At 41.0% G+C, this 23,918-nt stretch overlaps 1 protein-coding gene and 1 long non-coding RNA gene across 2 annotated transcripts in view; one reads left to right on the top strand and one right to left on the bottom strand.

Moving 5' to 3' along the window:
* cacna1ia (calcium voltage-gated channel subunit alpha1 Ia) overlaps positions 1 to 23,918 on the bottom strand; it is a 442,500-nt gene that overhangs the window by 403,154 nt on the left and 15,428 nt on the right. The gene's annotated exons all lie outside the window — the stretch shown is intronic.
* Positions 12,872 to 13,443, top strand: LOC146253647 (uncharacterized). Its single transcript, XR_014731693.1, has 2 exons — positions 12,872 to 13,122; positions 13,289 to 13,443. It is a non-coding gene; the product is annotated as an uncharacterized LOC146253647 (long non-coding RNA).

Raw genomic sequence — 23,918 nt, 5'->3', positions numbered from 1 at the left:
TGGGGTTATCTTGTTGTTATTATCAGTGACCTATGCACTTTGTAAAGCTCTCTCTTGGAAGTCGCTTTGGATAAAAGCGTCTGCTAAATGAATAAATGTAAATGTAAAATGTAAATGTATACAAAGCTGCAGTCAGATTTGGAGAAATTGTTAGCTTGGATGTTATCTTGCCATATACATGGGTCTTGATGATGATGCGCACGCAGCTTCAAGGCAGAAAGACGCGTTCCATTTCAGGAGACTCCGAGACCTTAGCGCGTCACTAGCATCTCGTCATATCACAGTCGGAGCACAGCTAGATCATCAGCGTCAGCGCTCTTGGGTACCCAGCATGCAGTGTGGCATGTCAAAAAACGCCCAAACTTGTGGAAAATAGTTTGGTTACAACAGCTATGCAAAAGTTTTCAGTTGTTGCGTTCGTTCAGATAGATGTTTTTTAATATTGTTGTTTGTTAGTTAAAATAATCTTGCTGGTCACTCTGAAAGTGCATGTTGTGTGGTTTAATGGGAAGTGAGAGTCGGCTATAGTACATTGATGTCCTCGGTGATCATAGCCTGTGCCATAAACCTTTTGCCAATGAGGCTATTCTTGACCATAAGTTGACTGTGGTTCTGGAAAGCGGTCTTCAAGCCATTATTTAGAAATTCTGTTGAGAGCAATGTGTTTTGACTGTGAGAGGCAATTTTTGGTCGTCATCTAAACCTCATGCGTCCACTACAGCATTTCTGCTTTGGCGTGACTTGCGCTGGGAGGGAGATAAACTGCATGGATTGGGATAGTGTGCGGGCAGGTGTATTTTTATATAGGGTGAAATGGAATGAGAAATTAAATACAAAATGTCTGAAAGGGGTGTATTTATGTAAATGTCCACATTGCCTCAATATCTTTGTGTCAATAAATCAAATGTCATTTTGACTGTGGGTTTTGAAAAAACGTATTGGGTTCAAAATGACATCACTCTAAAGTACCATCAACAATTTCACGTTGGCATGTCAAAATATGATTGAATTTGAGTAGTTTAAACTTTGGCTGAATCTAACAACTCTTACCACAGAAGAAACAGCGTACTTTTTTATACAGTAACTGAACATAACAATATTCAACACTGAGAATAGCTCAATGGACTGGGACAGTGACCTGCAAAGTATAAGGTTGCAGGTTTGAATCCAGCTGCAGTCTTTTAGCTTTAGTCTTAAATTTGAATATCTGTTTAGTTAAACAGGATGTCATCATTATGAAATACCATGCGCAATTTCATGCAATTCCACTTTGAAATGTCAACTGCTTCTTAACCTTTGTCCCAAAGCTGACCAAAGCTAATTCTCTGCCCTTTCTTCTCATACATTTTTATCAGTTGGTGTGTAGCAGAGAGGATAAAGAGTCTGCTTTGTAACCTTATGCTCATGAGTTCAAATCCCCATTCAGACTATTGTAGTTGGCCCAACATGAAGTAGTTTTGTTCTCTTGTTGTCCAACTCTTGACCTTCTACAATGTAAATGTGTGTAATATTTTGCCATTTTTGCGGAGGAACCCGCATCGCTGCTTGCAGCTATATTTTTTAAATTGTAATTATAGCTTACATGTTCACATTGCCCCATCGAGATTTTACATCTAGATGTCACAAATAAAGTAAAACTGTTACTGTATATTGTTACTGTTATAGTTTCTGTTGCTGTGTATTGTTACTGTTATAGTTTCTGTTACTAGTTGGAGACAACGGGGGACGGGTTGTTTTCATCCTTATTCGTATAAGTATAACTTATTTTAGAGTTCTTTCCCATGGAACAGATTTCATGGTCCAACTGAGGGAGGCTGTCGCTGTCTCAGTGTGTGGGGCTGGATCAAATATGCCTTTTTGCTCTGTTAAATTGCTGCACTAGTCCACACTTGACCGGTGGGGATCTCATTCTATTATGACTAACTGTTAGCTGCTCCTGGCATGCTCTAATCCCTGCCCTCCCCTCTCTGCCCCCCTCTCCCCCACACACACATCCCTTTTGGTGTGGGGGGGGTTTGAGCTGTCAGCACCTGCCTGGTTGTTGGTCTGCCAATGCTGGACCTGGTTGTCAACCGCAAACCAGTCTCCATGACAGCCAACAGCGAGTCTCCCGGTCCTGTCCTACATCTATGAAGTTGAACAATGGATTTTGGTGTTTCAAAACCCATTGACACTATGACTATGTTTAGACTGTGTTCTGCTCCTCTGTCTCGCCAACCGTCTCTGGAGGGGATCCCTCTCTGAATTGCTCCTCCCAAAGTTTCTTCCATTCTTTCTCCTGTTGGGAGTTTTTCTGGAAGTTTTTCCTTGTCTTCCTTGAGGGTTTAGGTTGGTTGAGGGGCAGTTCTATGGGCGTTTGTGAAGCCCTCTGTGACATGCTTGCGTGTAAAAGGGGCTATACAAATACATTTGATTTGATCAATAACGGTTGGAACAGCACCTCTTTTCAGCAACAGCGGCTTAGCAAATCCTTCTTTAAATTGTCCAAGATTTTCATTCAAAACTGTCTTTGGTGAAATGGTTTGAGCAAATGAATAAATGAGTGTCGAACTTCACAGGGATCTTCTCATAGAAAAACATCAGCCATGCCCGTCGAGTGTCTGGTTTCTTGGGAAGATTATGAAAAGTGTCAACATTCCCTGTACAGCCTTGAACACTGCCACCGTAGTCCATTTTCAATATGCTAAAAAGACGTTCTTTGTAATTCTGTGGAAGTACACAGAGCAGAGCACAGTACATTTTGGGGCGTGACTAAGGTACAGATAAGAGCCAAAAAAAGTGGGGACACCGAACTGACGTCGTTTTGCATAGGAAAGAGGTGTCAATGGACTTTGAGGTTTACTGTATGTCCATTTTACCCACCGAACTGTCAGTATTCAACTGACAAGGTAAAATTTGTTTTGCAATCAATGACTCATTTAAGTCTAAGTTGGCGTTTACCCAAGTGAGACTTATTTGTGTAAGCGCGACTTGCGTTAGCAACATTGATGGAACACCCCCCTGAGGTAGAAGGGTTGTTCCCAAACAAACACATTGCTTCATTAGTTGTGTTTTATTGCAGTAATGTCTGAAAGGCTCTCTAAAGTAACCTGTGTAGTGCACTTTCAGTTCATGAAGTATACTTTTTAAAGTACCTCAAAGTATACTTTGGAATACTTTCAAGAGATGTAAGATGTACTTCAAGAAGTAAACTTAATAAATGTCAATTTCCTATGATTTACAAATACATTTTAATGTTTAGGGGCCCCTCAAACGCCACGATCTTGCGTCACTTGACGAGAAAGTGGAGCCTCGCCAAGTGACACTGCAGATTATTAGCTGAAGGAACCTATTTACAGCGTATGCACTCACGTTGTAATAATCCAGCTCTTCTTATCAAACGTAACAGTCATTTAACTCATGGTTACAATGATAAACCAGCACAACAATGACAATAACCACACAACAAAACACTACATTCTAAGCAGACACATTAAAAAAACAAAATTCATTAAGTTAAATTTGTATTTCGAACAAACTTAAAACTTTTAACACTATTTACCGCCTCGCATCAAGTAGCTTTGTTGTTTTTTCCATTAATACTCCAATTGATAATTATTAGTATAGTATAAGAAAAGTATATCAAAAGTGAGCTATTTTCTAACCATACTTCTAAAAGTATATGAAAACTGAACTGAAAGTGTACTATCCATTTTTTTGTATACTTTAAAGGTCACATGATATGCTGTTTTTGGATGTTTCTATACAGGCCTTAGTGGTCCGCTAATACTGTATCTTAAGTCTCTTTCCCGAAATTCAGCTTTGGTGCATAATTGAAGCCACTACGAGCAGTCCCACAATGAGCTTTTCTCAAGACGCGCTGTTTCTGTGTCTGTAGCTTTAAATGCTAATGAGGAAGAGAGAGGCGGCACCATGCGCTAATGTTTACAATGGATGTATCGCAACGGCTTGTAGCCCCGTTGGTGTAAGATGCCTCGAATTTTCCCAATTTTAATCTGATCACCCTGGTTTGCAGAGGTGCACACTCAAAGTCATTTCAATGAGGGGAAAGTCGGATATCGCGGGCGCCATGACAACAGCAGAATGGTTATCCAAATAACAAAAGTGTACAACACTCGCGTTACAGCATGTGTATTCACACACATACTTGATGCTATCTACCTTTACATTAACGACAGTAACTCAGTTGTTAGCTGCAGAGCAAATGTTACAGCCACATTCTAAGGGTAGCAATATACTGTACCATATACAGTAAAGCAACAAAATGATATAGCGTTTCAGCAAGGCCAGCTTTGTAGTAGCACAAGTTGAGGAAACAGTAGTGGCTGAAATGTTTGGCGCAGACATACAAAACTTAGGGAAGTTTTGTCGGCGCATCTCCAAATAAAATAAAATTAAGTCCCTGGATCTTCAGAAGCTTGGATGAAGGAACTGTAAAAATATGTTTGTTTTCCTTTGTACATCCAAACTGAGCAAATGTAATGCTTTGTTTGTTTGCAAGCCATGATGTCTCTCAAGGATAAAAACACTTGCACTGTCATAGGTCAGTTTCTCATGGGCAGTCCAGATTATCTGGGCGGACAAAGCAGAGAGAGGGGAGGTAACTCCTCACAAGGAGGACATTTTCTAACCGAGCGCAGTGCCAATTCATGTATAATGGTTCAAGTGACAACATTCACTACCATTGTGTTTGACACTGCCAGGGGTGTGACATTTGACTGGGCTTGTTTGGTCTCCGTTAGAAGGCCTGTCTGGAGTAAAGAGACTGGTGAGTCAGGAGCTACAAGCAGGGTTCTCAGGATGGGTTGTGTCTGAGTGTGATTGTGTGTGTCTAAGGCTGAATCCCAATACTCCCCCTTACCCCTTCCTCTTAGTTTTGCGCGTTCCCGTGAGAGCTAGTGGTGTCCCAATACTCTTCTGAGCTAGGGCTAAGACTAAGGGTCTTAGTCCGATAAATTTAATATTTTCGGCTTAATTAATTGATAAAAAAAATTATGACAGTCTTGTTTTGTGTTATACACAGTACTGAACATATATATTTGCAACCATTTTCCAAATTGAAACGTTTCTAAAAATCGCTAGTTTGGTAAGCTAATATTACAGTGCTTAATTGCACAACAGTCCCTCATTTCTTTGACTAGCATGTCTACAGTTTTAAGTAAACTCCATTAGCAGCGAATTTTGTTTAATATCAGTGCATAACACGGAGAGATATTGATATTTGGAGATATCGATACGTGCTAGATGAGGTACCTGTAACCAAGTGGCGTCCCATTTCATAGGGATATGTAGCCATTACCCCTCAGTTTCGAGGGCCAAGGGCTAGGGGTAAACTAAGGGCTAGGGGTAAACTAAGGGCTAGGGGTAAGGGGGAGTATTGGGATTCGGCCTATGTATGTGTTTGTCTGTGCCTGCGCTGTGCTGGAGTGTGTTTTAAGGGGAAGAATGTTAGGTGTTTTTGAGGACTTATCCAATAATTTATCTTGTTGAGAACATATCCGGAGGTTGTGTGTTTTCAGAATTTGTGAAAGTAGTGTGTGTGTGTGTGCGTGTGTGTGTGTAGTTGAGGTGGTAGCTGCATAATACTTGTCCGCTCAGTCTGTAAAAACATCAGACTTGTTTGCTCAAGGCTAACTGCTTTCAACATGCCCTTTAGATGTTAGAATTAGCCAAATTAAAATGGCAAAACAGTGGAATGCTGACTTAGCAAAATGGCTAGCCAGGGTGGTACAGTACAACTGTCACACACTGATTAGTATTGGCAGCAAACCTCTGCCTTGGGCAGCAGGATGAACTGTGGGTGGGGATAATCACACAGACTCTCTCACACACACATACCCACACATACACGCACACAGAAATATGTTCAATAACTTGCAACCTGATTACTTTCTCTCAGAAATGCAACAGATTATTAAATGAGTACACATTAAATTAAATCTGGCAGGTAACCCCTTCACCCTGTGCTCAGTGCTGCAGTTTTAAGTCTACAGCACACCAACCACCAGTCTAGCAATACTTTCTTGTAAAATTATCTTTGGTTCACTGACACTGCGGCTGTGATCACACTTCATGTACAATTATATCAATGGCACCACAGAGTCATTTAATGATCTAATTGAACATTGAACTGCCTGAAGGTGCATAAGATTGACCTTCTATGATCTTCAAAATGCTCTGCTGCCCTTCTGGTATTGATGATGACACAGGGGATGTGCTTCTATTGAATAGCCTGGTAAATCTGACCGGAGCCTGGCTGGCTGTTTTCCAATAGCAGGTTGAGTGTGTATGATTGATTGCTCATCTTTTATTCAAGAAGGTTGTTCAGTCCGAGCTGTAGTGCCCTGATGGTTGACGATGAAGGGAACAATAGGATGTGTGAACACACATGTACACACACATAGAAAATGCGCAGCCGCAGATGGACACACAACAGATGATCGAACAAACGCACAACCAATTATCACCCTACGTCCCACAACTGTCAAGCAGGCTCAACTGCGCATGTCGGTTGCAAAAGACAGACCTCTTCCCGGTCTATTACACTTGTGAGTGTCGATCAGGTCATCATATATCTCTGGCCACTGGATTGCAGGGCTTGATATGAACTTTTTGAGACTCTTGGCCTTTGGACAAATTCATTTACGTTCACTTGTCTATGCACAAAAGTCACTTGACCCCGATACCCTTAAATAGCCTGACCAAGTGATCGGGCAAAACTAGCCTGGCTAATGGAGATAGTTTTCTCAGGCAGATGACGAATGAAACAGGCTCGGTTAAAGAAATCTGAGATTCTGGCTATCTTCATCAGGCTCGTATCTACATTAGGCAGTCCTCCCTGACGACGTTTCTAGTGTAGAATGGAGTGAAATACAACATTGTGCACACTGCCAGTGAGCGAGGCTAACGTCAAAACAGTGTAACTGGGATGCAGTCTCACTCAGATTGCCAGTTTAAACAAATCAGAAAAATAACTGGACAAGCTGGCTAAAAGCAGAATTTCCATATCTCTTGAAAGCTGCCCTGCTCGACTTTTTAGATGTAGAATTTACTGTAAAACTGTAAAATTATGAACTTTGTGACATGACGTGAAGACATGGTTGCCGCTCAACTCTGCGGTCTGTACCGGGCGACATTTTCACTCAAATTTCAAGACATTCGTGACCCAAATCAAAATTCTGATGCGACAGATCAATGGGTAATCGCTTTCTCTTTTAAAAGCTGTCCTCCTCGACCTTTTTGGTCTTTTTTAATCTAACTATTTGTATTATCCGTGTGGTCCTTTTGCCATTTAAAATGCTATCCTTTCCCGGTTTTCTCCAGCCACATTGCGCGCGCATCCCGAATGTTTACAAACAAATAATTGGTCTATTGGTAAAGATGAGGAAAATGTGTTGTTTAAAGTCACCTTTTTGTAATTCAGCTTAATGTTAAGTTCAATTGAAATACATTTATTTTGAGAAAAAAAATCTTGTCTTCAAGAAATAATTATTTTTTGTGAAACCATGTGTGCCACAATTATTGGCATCCCTACATTTAATCCTATATGCAAACTGACTTTGCCAATAAAACAGCACTAAGTCTTCTCCTTAACATCTATTAAGGTTGGAGAAAACAGAACAAAGAATCTGAGAGCATTCCTTTTTACAAAATCCCTCCAGTTCATCCAGGGTCCTGGGTCCTCTCTTGTTCACTCCTCTTCAGCTCACCCGACAGGTTTTCATTGGGGTTTAGGTCAAGGGACCGAGATGGCTGTGTTTAGGATCATTGTCCTACAGCACACTTGGGGTTGGTAAAACCATTTAAAAGCCTTTAACCCTATTTTTCAGTTGTTTATGGAATACCATTTTTGGGGGCATTTTGTACTTAAGAACCCTGTGTTGAGTCAACCTCAACACAATGCCAAACTCATTAACCCAGTTCTTCAACGGTAGCTGCTGAGTTAGCAAACTGACTTTGCATTTTATGACACGTCATATGATGCCCTTATCTTTCGAGAGGAGCCTCATAGGCTTTTACCAGAAGAGCACTGCCAGACAAATCTCTCTTGCCCCGCAAGGGCGCAGAGAGATGGCCAAACTACTACACTGCTGAAGGAAACTTAAGGGATGATAAAGATTCATGTGTGATATTGTGTGCTACCCTTCTATCTTTTCTGTGTGATGTATTTGATGCTTTATTGTAACTTACTTTTATGTTAAAAGAAGTCAACTTTGATATCCACTTGATTGTAATCTACTATTTATTAATGTTGTATAGATAGATTCAATATGCAAGGTATAAACCTTTCTAAGATCAATGCTAAAGTTGCATTCCAGTTCACACTTATCTGTGAACTATCTTCGACACACCCAAACCAATTGCGTCAAATGATTGACGCAAATCACGCTTTCACAAATAAGTCTCACTTGGGTAAACGTCAACTTAGACTTAGGCCGAATCCCAATACTCCCCCTTCCCCTTAGTTTTGCGAGTTCCCGTGATAGCTAGTGGTGTCCCAATACTCTTTTTGGGCTAGGGCTAACACTAAGTGGTATACACCCCTTAAAACCAAGTAAGATCGGGAGCTTACTTGAAACCTAGGGTTATGTGAATACTGCGCGACCGGCAACAATGGCGGCCAGATCATCCAAAGAGTCCGATAAATGTTATATTTTAGGCTTAATTAATTTATATAAAAAATTTTTATGACAGTCTTGTTTTGTGTTATACACAGTCCTGAACATAAATATTTGCAACCATTTTCCTAATTGAAACGTTTCTAAAAATCGCTAGTTTGGTACACTAATGTTACAGTGCTGAATTGCACAACAGTCCCCTTTTACTAGCATGTCTACAGTTTTAAGTAAACTCCATTAGCAGCGTCATTCGTTTAATATCAGTGCATAACACTACTTGCTTTGGAGATATTGATACGTGCTAGATCAGTGGTTCTCAACCTTTTTTGCCATGACCCACATTTTAAGATACCAGCGCAGTCGCGACCCAACAACAAATAGTAATCAGCATGAATCATCAGGCCAATAATTTAACAATTGTATTATTATAATTACTACCACTACTACCAGGCTTAATACCACAGTTTTACCATTGAAAACACATGCAACTATTTAACGGTCAGGATCAGTAAAGCAATTATGGACTAGGCCTATATGCTCAACTTCTTTGAGAAATCATGGACTTAAGCCATACATTTTCAACTTTCTTAATAGGAAATTACGAATTTAAATTTTCAACTTCTTAAGGAGAATCCATGGACTTACACATTCACCTTTTTAGTCAAAAGATGGACTTACATGTTCCACTTATCACAGGACTTATGTTCAACTCGTAAATGAGAAATCATGGACTGATATGTACAACTTTTTATGTAGAAAGCATTAACAACATGTTGGCTTGACTTTTTTAAATCTGTTAATTAGGTTTTACAGGTTTCATCTCCTTCTTCATAAAGTTCTTAAAATTAATAGATAAATATAAGTATTGAGCTTGACTTTTTAATGAGAAATCTGGGGCTGTTTCTTTTTTACAAGTCTGTCAACATTTGGGGTGATTGAAGACAGTGCAATCCAAAGATCATGTTCTACGTTCAGTTTGTTTCTGCTTTTGTTCATAAGCAGTGTGAGAGCAGAAAATCCAACTTTGCATAAAAAAGTGGTGCTGAAAGGCAAAATAACTCAGATTTCATGGTGAGCAAGGGTAGGATACTTGTGCGCAACACTGCACCAAAACTGATGGAGAGTCAACTCTAAGAACTTATTTTGCAGGCCACGATCACACGATAGGTCCACCAGTTGAGATTCCTCTTCTGATGATAAAGTACCGTCTCCACGTCAATTCCAAAAGGTTCCCTTATCCAATATTTGCCCGGCACCTTCTGCTCTGGAAAATAAAAGCGCACAACAGCTTTTCCAAATGCGCTCGCATGACCCTTTTCAGCTCCGATCTGTCAGTAAGCCTATCTGTCTGGTTTACTACCTCTTGACTCACGTTCGTGAACATGTCCAATCTGTCGCTGGAAACATGCTGGGTCCACAGACTCAACTTTTTCTTTAAGGAGTCGATTTTGTCCATCTGTTCAAATCTGTTATGCCCCCTGTACGGTAGCCCACGGGGGCACACCACAGCAACATTAGCAAAGCAAACAAAAGTTGAAAACACAACAACATTAACACACAAGACAACGACATTAACAAAACCGAAACATTTATAAAAACTCTACATTTCAAAAACAATCTACTACTTACAACACAACAGTTTAGGTTCACACCACCAACATCAGCCGAGAACACAGCAACATTAGCCGAGAACACCGCAGCATTAGCCGAGAACACCGCAGCATTAGCACCAAACACAACAACATTTGCAGAAACGCTGGATTTCAAGTTCAGACCAAATCGTTCTCCAGACCACTAGGAAACCTCGACAAGACTAAGGTTGTTTGAACCTTGTGCTATGCGGAATTGGTTTACTGTAGGAGTTCTTCCAGTCTCAAATACCACCTAAACGCAAAGTATCCCTTAGCTAATGCGGAAGATGCTGGGCCAAGCACTGATGTAGTGCAGGGGAAGAGTCATCGTCAAACTACTATGTTTGAGTGCAACCAAGGCAAGCCCGTCAGCACAGCTCTATCAGCCAAGCTAACTAATCTAATAAAAAGTTAATAAACACAAGTACTTATTGAACATAATTTATTTTAATCACCAATTATCATAGTAGAACAGCTTTCTCAAGCAGTTTGTGATGCATTTTGGAAACAGGAGATGAGCCCCTGGTCTAATGCGCCACCTGGCTTAAGAAACCCATTCTCAAATACTTAGTTTTAGTCATTATTAGTAGCACACATATTCTGAATGCCTTCGGCAGAATTCAAATGAGCCATTTTAATCTAGATTAATATAGATTAAGGCCAAGATCACAGTGAGATTAATCTGGATTAAAAAAATGTATGCCCACCACTATTTTAAACAACTAAGAACATCTACCAAACAACAACTTTTATTATCAAGAGCGCATAATATTGCCGAATTAAAGCTTTCTCACTGCGGGCATAACAGAAAAATCCCAACTGTCACTTATCTTAATTGGCAATGTCCGTTGAGACCATCTGTGGGTGGGGTTGTTTACTCTAGCGAGTGTGTGATTGGCTGATGACACCAGCCTTTCTTACACACACACTGTTTCACCCAAAAATATTTTTTGATTGATTGACAGATTTTTTCTCTCAAAATAGATGCACTTAAACTGAATGTTGGATTTGTCTCATTTTTTCCAACATAACATCTCTCTAATGCCAGGAATGTCTGTGTGTGTCGGTGTAGAAATCTCTGTCTGTGCGTCTGTCTGTGCATTTTTTTGAATGGGATTTTAGGGCAGTGAGGTGAGGAACACTGCAGTACTGTATGTTTTATGTACTGTAGCATAGTTCTTTTTGTAGCTAATTATGCTTGCTTTGATACAAAAAAAATTAAAATTAAACAAAGTTATAATTTGATTGTATTTCATCAAGAAATTTCTGATTTTGTTCAATGATTCCACTGTCTGTAGTATTCCCTCTTAGTTCATTTATGGTGATGTAATATATCTTATGAAACATGTATCACATATTTTGTAGTACAATATTTAATAATTTAATAAAAGCTTTGAAACTATGGGTATCTTGTGTGTGGATGATCTAACTAAGTGAATGTTCCTATGGTATTTCATGATAAATTTGTTATTTGAACTAATGATTCTGCATGCGCAAGGTGTCGTTAAAGATATGAACATGCAGTGCTTTGCTTTGAACATGTGACAGTCTTTGTTAAAAGTAACAGACATGGGTGATGGGTTGGAGAACAGGTGCAGCTTTTACTGATCAAGTCTGTTTTGCTTAATAATTCATGTTTTACTTCCTGAAATACATTTTTAGTTGGTGAATAAAACAGTGTCTTTGTTTGAACTCATTTTTTGCCTGCTCTGTCCGGTTGTGACGGAAGTACCTTATCCTAGGACACAATGTAATTTGGCACTGTCGGGAATCAAACCAGCATTACTAGCCCATCGGATAACTAGCCTAATTTCCTAACCGCTCAGCCACCTGACTCTGAGCCACCTTCTATACATACTTTAGACATACTTAAGACATACTTTACACATACCTCAACACATTATACATATGATAGATAGATCAAGGGTGTGTGAGAGAGTGAGCAAAAAAATGTGTGAGAGTGTGAGATAGTGAGAGAGAGATAAGAGATATACTGGATGTGATAGGTAACACTGTGTCCTGATAACATAATTTAAAAGTCAGTCTCTAGGGGGCCTCCTGCCTGCTCCCCACTCCCCCCAGCTCAGCTGGGAAAATGGCCCAAAATAAAATCAAACACACACATACACTGATGAAGAAAGTCTTTTGTCCGTCTCTTCATAAACGGAGTGACTAAGTTCAGTTGAGTTCTGGATTTTAATCAGATTGATAAAAGTATTTATCAATCTGCAGATTGGGAGAGAAAACCAGACCTCTGACAATAAATGACAACACAACACCAGGCTTAGGTCTCAATCAAGTCTCTCTCCCCTCTGAAGGCCCGAGGACCATCTTTTATAGGGCACAAGAATGTAAACATAGATTGTGACAGTCAGGCCGTAATGACGTTACAACAGTCTCAGAGAAAGAGATTCACAGCTCCCAACACATGACCACTCAGACTAAAGAGTTCATAGTTGGAGCTCTCCTTGTAGTTGTCACGGGGACCACATTCAGTACCCTATTAGGCCAACTAGCTGCAGGTGTGCAGCGGGTAAGCACCCAGCTGCCCACAATTAACCGGGGGATTGGGAGTGTTTTTAAACTTGTAACACCGTCAGTAAAGGCAGAGCGGGGACTGGAAGTAGAACGGACTGGAAGCGGAGAGGGGACTGGAAGCGGAGAGGGGACTGGAAGCGGAGAGGGGACTGGAAGCGGAGAGGGGACTGGGGAAGCAAGAGGCTGCAACACAGCGAGCACAGGGACTGACATTCGCCAGAGCTGAGTACCGTGAATCCTATTTAGTCGGAAAGTGGGGTGTGCTGCCCGGACTGCTTATCCCATGCATCCACCTGAGTTTGAAGTTTCGCCACGGTTGTATTACACTGGTCCACGTGAGTTCATTGTGTGCTGTGCCCATGTTCCACTGTCTTGAAACTTTCACCGTTCATACACTAATTAAAACACCCTACGGTCCCGGGTGGCGACTGCATGTAGCCCGCGTAGGCAATAGGATCACGTCCAGTGTCCGCCAATAACCAGTCTGTCTGTTTAAAGCAGTCTCCGGATATTCCCCCCCCCTTGCTGGAGGAGGCCAGTATCAACGGCCACCAGGAACCCGGTTACCTTACCTCCTGAAAGAGCTTCTTGAGGCGATCAAAATCAAGGACTTCCTTTTTTAATTACAAATAAACATCATACTTTGTACACTTTGATTCTCAGAGTTTGGCATCTTTGGAGGGGGAAATACGGTTTGCTCCTCAGAGTAGAGAGTAGACTAAGTGGAGGCACCAGCGCCCCCACCTGTGACAGTCATGACAAGTACCATTTAGCCAGTACTTTCTCCTGATCTCAAACATCTAACACAGACACACTCTACTCTTAATAGCAAGCTTACATGAGAACATACTAACTAGTATCCAATGACTAGTTCTCTTGAATAATGTAAGCACACAGGAAATCTAAATTTCTTCCACAACACACACACAGAGTATCATGATGGCACTATCTGCCTCAACATTTTACTGAATTGTGCTGTCAACTCTCATTTGAAAACAACTGGCATAGAGTGTATGAAGTACTTCTGTGGTCTTCAGTGAGTCTACAGTGTCCAAATTCATTTAGCTTTTAGTTTGGGTTATAACATCTCCCCCCCCCCTATTTTGACAATCTAAAATGCAAGTATCAAAGCGCAAGTAACTTTATGGGCGTGACTTCAGCTTGGTTGTTATTTTGCTGGCGGGATAAAGGACTTTGCGCCTGGCGCAAATCTAATAAGGGTTGGTCTGAATTAGCTACATTACTAATGGGTGTGGTTTGGGCGTAACGTGCAATAAACCAATCAGAGCATCATCTCACATTCCCTTTAAGAGCCGCGCTTGGTCCATGGCGAATTGCTATTATAACGGCGGATTTGTCAGGCGCACGCCTGCGGTTCACAGCCGAGGAGACAAATGTTGTCGTCGGGGCCGTAAAAAATAGAGAAGTGACATTGTATGAGAAAGGCAGAGCAGTTTTCTCATTGCACTAAGTTGCCCACTCATGCTGCTCATTAGGGTTTCTCCGGTAGGAGGAAACCTATTGTTTTTGTTAGTATTCCTATTATTATTATATTTCTCTGCTAAATGGCCCAACAGCTCAAAAAGTCCTGGACCCGATTTTTTACAATTTGGCCCAATGATACAACAGGTCACTCATTACTCCCAGATGGCTAGTGGCCCATGTGCGCCCATAGGTGGCGCTATAAAACACGCCCAAAGTCTACGTGATTTCCCCAGCGCCCCATTACTCCAAAAATGCCTGAAAATTGGTATACATGCCTTATTTCTCATGGGGAACAAAAAAGCCTCAAGAACCCATAAGGTCCGCCATGATAGATTTGGCTGTACTGTCCAAATTTGGTACAACCTTCAAAACCCTTCTCCTCATGAACCATAGATCCAATCGACTTGAAATTTGTTACAGATGTGTAGAATACATGTTTTTATAAAGGGTCAAATTGAATAAGAAATGCAATACAAAATGGCTGAAAGAAGTGTATTTATGTAAATGTCCAAATTGCCTCAATATGTTTGTTAATAAATCAAATATAATTTTGACTGATTGTTTTTCAAACCTAATAGGGTTCAAGACGACATCACTCTGAAGTACCATAAACAATTTCACCTTGGTATGTCAATACATGATTGAATTCAATTGAATTGCTCCATAGTGCGCGCGCTCAAAATTCTCACAGACTCATCCTCCCCCTTGTCACTAGGGTGACCTGTCCCGCTTTGCGTTGTGTTGCACAGCATTTTCACCCCTTGTCCCGCACGTTGCATATTGAAAATGCTGTGCTATACAGAGCAAAGAGGAACAGGTGGTCAACCTACTGACACGCGCAAGCTTGGCGAGACGCACACACATCTTTTCTGGAAATGGTGTGCTGACCAAGCCCTACCCTCACCCTCATTTCGCTTCCAATTGCAGTTTGCCGTTACGAATATAAATTATTTTTCGGCGGCCATTGTTGTTTTCAACTGGAATCGCTTGACAGCCGGTTTGGAGGCAGCCACGTTTGGTAAGTCCTGTTTTTACACATTTTAAGCTAGAATCAATGATTGGGTTCGTGAAAGTACACTACTATTGAATTATAGTGAAGGTTAGAGCACTTTGAGACCTTTAGATCGTGAGTTTGAAGTGACAGGAAACCGAACTCAAAAAGTAGGTAGCTTTTTCCCTCTGTGTTATTACTGAATCATGTAGCATCTTGGCGAATTCATCAAAACGGTAGGGGAGGGCAGCTTTTAGGAGAACAAGCGATTCCCCACAGACCTGTCGGCTCAGAATTTTGATTTGGCTCGTGAAAGTCTTTGTAAAAAGCCTATGCGCCAGGGAGAACGCATAGGCTTATGTGACGGTGTAGTCAAGTGTATGAAATTCCATCAGCCCACGTGGGTAGTCAAGTCGGACCATTTGGTAAAACATTATTTTACTATTTTAATATTTAGCATTGATTGATTCATGAAAAGTTTATTAATGTACAATTTTATGTTTTAATGTAGACGTTTGAAATTACATTTATTTTATGTACCATTTGAGGCTAAGACCCTCCCCCATGTGTCTCCAAGCACGGATGTTCATCTGTTTGAAATAAACGGCTGATGAAACAGGTCGGTTAAAGTTGAGTCCGTATAGCTAGCTACATGCTGCCATTAGCTTAGCTTTGATGATTAACCTGTAGTACTGTGGTTAAGATTGCGATTCTGTGCCTACCAGTTGTCACCAGTGTGTCTGCTTGCCGAAGTTCTGGTGGGCTAATTGATGCTGTCTTTACCACAGGTACTTTATTGTTTAAATGTCACTGTTCATTATTATGTTATCTGTGTATTAAATGCACGTTCATGAGTCTGAAATAAACGGCTGATGAAACAGTTGTCACCAGTGTGTCCGCGTGCCGAAGTTCTGGTGGGCTAATTGATGCTGTCTTTACCACAGTGGTTACACTTAGGCGGCATCCATGTTTTGGTCGCATCATGTTCAATAGTTCATCATTTTACAGTTCGGTCGACACCAAAATCTAGAGGAGGGTAGCCTTCAGGAGATGTGGGAATTGTGCTTTTAGCCAGATGCTCCGAATATTTTTGTGATTTGTGGATAGTGAGACTGCGTCCCGGGGGTACATTGTTTTGACCTGGCCTCAGTGACAGACTTGGCTCGCTCACTCACTGGCAGTGTGTAAACAATATTGTAATTCACTAAATTCTAGTCCTAAAACGTCAGGGAGAGCTGCTTTTTGTAGACAAGAGCCTGCTGAAGATAGCCAGTATATAGGATCTTTCAAAACAAGCCTATTTCATTCGTCATTTGCCTGAGAAAGCGACCTACGTTAGCCAGGCTCGTTTCACTCGGTCAGCCTATTTAAAGGTCTCTGACGATCAGAATCACTGTTTACAGGCAAAGGTCGAGCTGGTCTTTTGTCAGATGTGTATGTATTGACCAGTTTAGAGCTAAATACTCCTGCCAGAGCCTGGAATCGAGCCAAATGTTTTGAGTGACTTTGCATGGCCGGGTCTCCATCAGGTCACCACATTTGGATTCAAGTTCAAGTAATGCCATTGCATTTCACAGTCACAACTGTAGTTTATGTCAAGTGTAGATGTAAAAAGCTTAATTTTTCACAACTGACATGGATCTTTTCTTCACTTTTACACGTCTGGAGGGTCATGCAGAGGCCTGCTCAACAAAAAATACAAAAAACAGAGGATGCCCCGCAGCCTTCACCCCCACCAGTTTGCCTACAGAGTGAACAGATCCACAGGAGACGCAGTGGCGGCAGCACTCCATGCCGCTCTGTCACACCTGGAGCAGCAGGGGAGCTATGTGCGAATGGTCTTTGTGGATTACAGCTCTGCATTCAACACCATCCTCCCACACAAGCTAGTGATTAAGCTGGGGGACCTCGGGCTCCCTTATACCACATGCAGGTGGATCAGCGGCTTCCTCTCTGGCCGCAGACAGTCAGAGTGGGCCATCACACATCCACAGCCCTTAGCCTCAGCACTGGCTCCCCCCGGGGCTGTGTGCTCAGTCCCCTGCTCTACTTCCTCTACACACACGACTGCACCCCTGTCCATCACAGTAACACCATTGTAAAGTTTGCAGATGACACCACAGTGGCAGGGTTTATCTCTGGGGGGGATGAGCCCGCCTACAGAGAAGAAGTGGAGCGGCTGTCGAATTGGAGCACGGCCAACAACCTTCTCCTTAACACTGCAAAGACAAAATAACTCATAATAGACTACAGGAGAAAGAAGACTGAGATCACACCATTGACCATCAGCCGGATCAGTGTGGAGAGGGTGGCAGACTTTCGCGTCCTGGGGGTCCACATACAGGACAGCCTATCCTGGAGTGTGGACACCTGAGATGCTGAAAAAGGCCCAGCAGAGACTGTCCTTCCTGAGAATACTCAGGAATTGAGGAGAAACATCACACAAAGACTGTTGGTGTTCCTTTTATCAAGCCTCCATTGAAAGTAAACTCACATACTGCATAGGCATTTGGTATACTAGCTGTACAGTGGCTCAGAGGAAAATGCTCCAGAGGGTCATCAAGACCGCTCAAAAGATTGTTGGCTGCCCTCTCCCCACACTGGGAGACCTACACAGATCCCGTTGTCTCAAAAGAACCCAGAACATCATAAAAGACACTTCACATCCTGGGCACTCCCTGCTTGAAATGTTGCCGTCAGGCAGACGGTACAGATCAATCAAGGTAAGGACAAACAGACAAACACAGTTTTTATCCAACTGCAATAACCATTGTCAATGCTGTCAAAAAATAATGTGCACAATGTCATGTTATGTTGTATGTGATGACTGTGTATGTATGACATGGGTGTGTTGTTTATGGTACTGTCTCAGGTATATTTATTCTGTTTTATTAGTTATTGTTGTTTATTTTAGTAATTTTAGTACTTTAGTAATTTTATCATTTTATTGATTTTTAGGCCAATGAATGTTGCACTGACAGGAAGCACTTTAATTTTGTTGTACCTGTGATAATAACAAATAAAGATCTATGTATCAGGATGCAACAGAGGATGCTGTGAGCAACACAGACCCCTTGCTGGACTACCCCTTTCTAGCTGGACAGCTTCTCTTCAACCCTGACCCCAGGATGGCTTCATCCAGCTGGCCTGCTCTGCCTGCCTGCAGGCTCTGCTTGCCACTGCCTGCCAGCCCTTCAGAGACAGACAGTGAAATACAAAATGGCTGAAAGGGGTGTATTTATGTAAATATACACATTGCCTCAAATCTTTGTGATACTGATTATTTATTTAGTTAAACAGGTGTCCAGGTACACCACAGTTGACTAGCTGTATAGTCAAAATAGTAACGGTAATGTTTCATTCTGAGGGGATTCCTACACAATAGGAATAAATAAACTTTTTTCAAAGTTTTCCTTTTACATGGTAGTTGCTATGGCTCAGGGGTATTGACAATTGCGGTGGACATTTGAGAATGAATACACCCAAAGCTGCTAGAATGTAGTAAGTATTTATTGAATATAGCTTTTTGCAAAAAGGACTCTACACACACAGCGTACATTGGCTAGTCTGTCGGCATCTGATGAAATATTTATACATGGAGACACACTTATACATGGAGATAGAGCTGTAGCCACCTGCACACATCAGTGTCTTGTTCATATTATTAGCACAAAGTATCAAAACACAAGGCTACAGTTTTCTCAGAAACTTTCTAGAAAGTCACAAAATTATATATATTCACTACAACAGCTTGATTGATGGAAAGATTAACATTTATTGTTTAGAACAGACAATAAGTCTTTTCAAAGGTATGCAATTTACTTAAATGTTTAATTTAATTGTTTATTTTATAGTTAATATAAAGGTGAATTGTCTTTCGTAATTAACAACTATAAAAGTCATGATTTGCTTGCTCTATAGAAAGTCAACACAATTGATCGTTGGTTTTACTTGTTGCTTGTCTACCCTTTTGGTTTGCCATTTACAATGTAGTCTACTGTTGGTATTATATGCTTGTGTGCTGTTAGTTATGTGTTTACTGCCTTTTTTCTTACTGTGCTGCCACATGCCAAAGAAAAATTTAATGTATGCATTTGATGAATAATACAGTTTTGTTGTTTACTATGTCTGGCCGTTAAATTCATAGACATAAAAGAATGTCTATGATTAAATCATTAAGTGACCTAAAAACAGGTGTGAAGCCTGGTAATTTCCGGTTATTTTCTGCCACGAGGTACGAAGGCAAACAAGCATCTAAGAGAAGCAACTACTAAATCAAACTAAGTCATCACAAATTATGCATACAACTTAAATATATGACATATATATAGTCAACAGTGAATGAGTTTGTTAGGCTACTAGCGTAAAGTTAAGTTTGGTAATAATTTCAGTAGATCCTAACCGTTGTTTGGCCAAACGAGAACTGAACGTTATGAGCTAGCCTAGCCTAGCTGTTGTTAGGTTCAGTTTTTCATGTTTTTTCCGTAAGATGATGAATCTCAATGTTTCATATGTTAAAGATATAATTGAAAGACGCACATAGTAGTACTATACAAATTTATTCAAAGAGTAGTGAGTTAGGTAGTCTGCGTTTGTCATTAAACTGAGTAGGATACCTGTTTTGTAGGCTTTGCATACACACGAGCCATTGAAACCCTGAAAAAACAGAGCCCCCCGATATATCAAACCCCAATTTACCCCCTGATTGTAACTTATGTCATAGTTATATCCATGATTCAGACTGTAGCCTGTTGCAACATTTCTTGAACGGTCTTAACAGCAGAGGTATTGTAGTCGAAAGGGAATGGGTCTCAATTGTTTTGTTACCTGGGCTTGCATGATTAAGTTAATGACTCGTGTATAGTGTTAGCTAGCTTGTAGCCGTGGAGTGCATTTCATTAACACAGTGAATGAACTAGTTAGTACTGTTTAACCAACACGGTTGAATATAGTAGGTTTAGTTGTATTTGTTGCGAACGTGGGACAACTGCACAAGACTTCTCAGACATCACTCATGGTTCCCTCTGACCACGCTGGATAAAAGATGCAGACATCCACGCTCGCCATTGCATTGGACACCTGACATTCTTAATTTTCCTGCTATCCACAGAGATATTACTGACAGACACACATAATCGCACAAGGTAGCGTGGTTTGTTTGGCTCATGAGAGTTAAGTGACCATCGTTTTAGAGTCTCAACGCCCCCCACCATCGAATCAGCCCTGCAATAGGTTTTATTTGAGGATTATTCTTTCTTTGCCAACTTGTGTGTGAATGTGTGCTGTGTAGGCTATTTAGCCTACAAAGTCAATGCTTTTTGGTGTCTGTTAAAACTACACTACAGGTGTATGTAAACTTACCAGAGTGTATTTGCTTTTACTTTTAATGTGTATGTGCTCGTCGAGGTAATAGTTTAAGATAAAGATATAGGAACTCAAAATCCATAAAGCAAATAGCTAAGTTAGACGAATTCAGGGCCCTTTGTTAGATGATTAGGGAACAGAAGGGCTACATTATTATTCGAGGTTCAGTAATTACACTCTGGCGCTTACTGGTAGCTATTGTTGCACTTAAGATGTATTGCTTTAAGCTGCACTGTACTAGGCTACTGTAATTGTATGGCTGTAGTTTGTGGCTACTACTGTCTTAACTGACATTTTTCAACTCTAAGAAATTACTTGGAATTCTGAATATCTGTGTTTCAAAGTGTATGCTGTATTAATATTGTGTGTTCACCATACATTAATCAGCTGGCTACTATAATACAAAGAGAGGTGAAAATGTTCTAATGTATCTTTATTCAGTTACACTCTGGCAAGATGTTTGTAATATTGTTGTTTGTTAGTTAAAATAATCTTGTTGGTCACCCTGAGAGTGCATGTTATGTGGTTTAATGGGAAGTGAGAGTCGGCCTTTAGACATTGATGTTGGCAAGGAGATGATCATGGGCTGTGCCATAGAACTTTTGCCAATTAGGCTATTCTTGATTGTAAGATGACTGTGGTTCTGGAAAGCGGTCTAAGCCATCTTTGACAAATTCTGGGAATAGTGTTGCGAGCAATGTGTTTTGATTGTAGGAGGCAATTTTTGGTCGATGTCTAAACTTCAGTACAATTTTGCGGAGGAACCTGCATCGCTGCTTGCAGCTATATTTAGGGTTCCTCCGGTAGGAGGAAACCTATTGTTTTTGTTAGTATTCTTATTAGGGTTCCTCCGGTAGGAGGAAACCTATTGTTTTTGTTAGTATTCTTCTTCTTATTATTATTTTTCTCCGCTAAATGGCCCAATAGCTCATAAAGTCCTGGACCCGATTTTTTCCAATTTGGCCCAATGATATAACAGGTCCCTTACTACTCCCACACGGCTAGTGGCCCATGTGCGCCCATAGGTGGCGCTATAAAACACGCCCAAAGTCTACGTGATTTCCCCAGCGCCGTATTACTCCAAAATGCCTGAAAGTTGGTATATATGCCTATTTCTCACGTGGAACAAAAAAGCCTCAAGGACCCATATTGTCAGACTTATGAATTTTCTTGTACTGTCCAAATTTGGTACAACCTTCAGAACCCTTCTCCTCATGAACCATAGATTCAATCAACTTGAAATTTGTTCCAGATGTGTAGAATACATGTTTTTATAAAGGGTCAAATTGAATATGAAATGCAATAAAAAGTGGCTGAAAGGGGTGTATTTATGTAAATGTTTAAAAAAAAAGTCAATAAATCTAATATAATTTTGACTGATTGTATTTCAAACCTAATAGGGTTCAAGACGACATCAATCTCTAGTACCATTAACAATTCCACCTTGGTATGTCAATATAATGATTGAATTCAATTGAATTGCTCCACAGTGCGCGCGCTCCAAATTCTCACAGACTCATCCTGCCCCTTGTCACTAGGGTGACCACCTGTCCCGCTTTGCATTGTGTCGCACAGCATTTTCACCCCTTGTTCCGCACGTCGCATATTGAAAATGCTGTGCTATACAGCGCAAAGAGGAACAGGTGGTCAACCTACTGACACGCGCGAGCTTGGCGAGAAGCACACACATCCTTTCTGGAAATGGTGTGCTGACCAAGCCCCACCCTCACCCTCATTTCGCTTCCAATCGCAGCTCGCTGTTACAAATATAAATCATTTTTCGGCGGCCATTGTTGTTTTCAACTGGAATCACCTGATAGCCGGTTTGGAGGCAGCCACGTTCGGTAAGTCCTATTTTTACACATTTTAACCTAGAATCAATGATTGGGTTCGTGAAAGTACACTACTCTTGAATTATGGTGAAGGTTTGAGCACTTTGAGACCTTTAGATCGTGAGTTTGAAGTGACGGAAAACCGAACTCGAAAAGTAGCTAGTGCTTGTAGCCAGATGCTCCAATTAGTTTTGTGATTTGTGGAAAACTTGCAAGTGGAGTGAGACTGTGTCCCGGGGGTACATTGTTTTGACTTTGATTCAGTGACAGACTTGGCTCGCTCACTCACTGGCAGTGTGTAAACAATATTGTAATTCACTAAATTCTAGTCCTAAAATGTCAGGGAGGGCTGCTTTTAGTAGACAAGAGTCTACTGAAGATAGCCAGTATATAGGATCTAGGATTCAAAACAAGCCTATTTCATTTGTCATTTTCCTGAGAAAGCGACCTACGTTAGCCAGGCTAGTTTCACTCAGTCAGCGTATTTAAAGGTCTCTGACAGTCAGAATTACTGTTTACAGGCAAAGGGCGAGTTGGTCTTTGGTCAGATGTGTATATTGACCAGTTTAGAGCTAAATACTCTTGCCAGAGCCTGGAATCGAGCCAAATGTTTGGAGTGACTTTGCATGGCCGGGTCTCCATCAGTTCAAGACATTTGGGTTTAAGTTCAAGTAATGCCATTGCATTTCACAGTCAAAACTGTAGTTTATGTCAAGTGTAGATGTAAAAAGCTTCATTTTTCACAACTGACATGGATCTTTTCTTCACTTTTACAGGTCTGGAGGGTCATGCAGAGGCCTGCTCAACAGAGTTCAACAGAGGATGCGAGAGAAAAACTGATCCCTTGCTGGACTACCCCACTCTAGCTGGACAGAATCAGAATCAGGACAGCTTCTCTTCAGCCCTGACCCCAGGACAGCTTCATCCAGCTGACTGACTGCCTGCAGGCCCTGCTTGCCCCTGCCTGCAGGCCCTGCTTGTTCTGGAAACAGTGTTGCGAGCGTTGTGTGGTGTTTTGATTGTAGGAGGCAATATTTGGTCGACGTCTAAATTCATGCGTCCGCTACAGCATTTTGTGCACAGCTTGACTTGTGCTGGGAGGGAGGTAAACTGCATGGATTGGAATAGTGTGCGGGCAGGTGTATTTTTATATAGGGTGAAATGGAATGACAAATGTAATACAAAATGTCTGAAAGGGGTGTATTTATGTAAATGTCCACATTGCCTCAATATCTTTGTGTCAATAAATCAAATATCATTTTGACTGATGATTTTCAAACCTTATTGGGTTCAAGATGACATCACTCTGAAGTACCATCAACAATTTCACGTTGGCATGTCAAAATATGATTGAATTTGAGTAGTTTAAACTGTGGCTGAATCTAACAACTCTCACCACAGAAGAAACAGCGTACTTTTTTATACAGTAACTGAACATAACAATATTCAACACTGAGAA

Source organism: Hypomesus nipponensis, chromosome 17, assembly GCF_054491055.1.
Source record: "Hypomesus nipponensis isolate SF chromosome 17, ASM5449105v1, whole genome shotgun sequence".
NCBI lineage: Eukaryota > Metazoa > Chordata > Actinopteri > Osmeriformes > Osmeridae > Hypomesus > Hypomesus nipponensis.
This window is presented reverse-complemented; position numbering and strand designations above follow the sequence as displayed.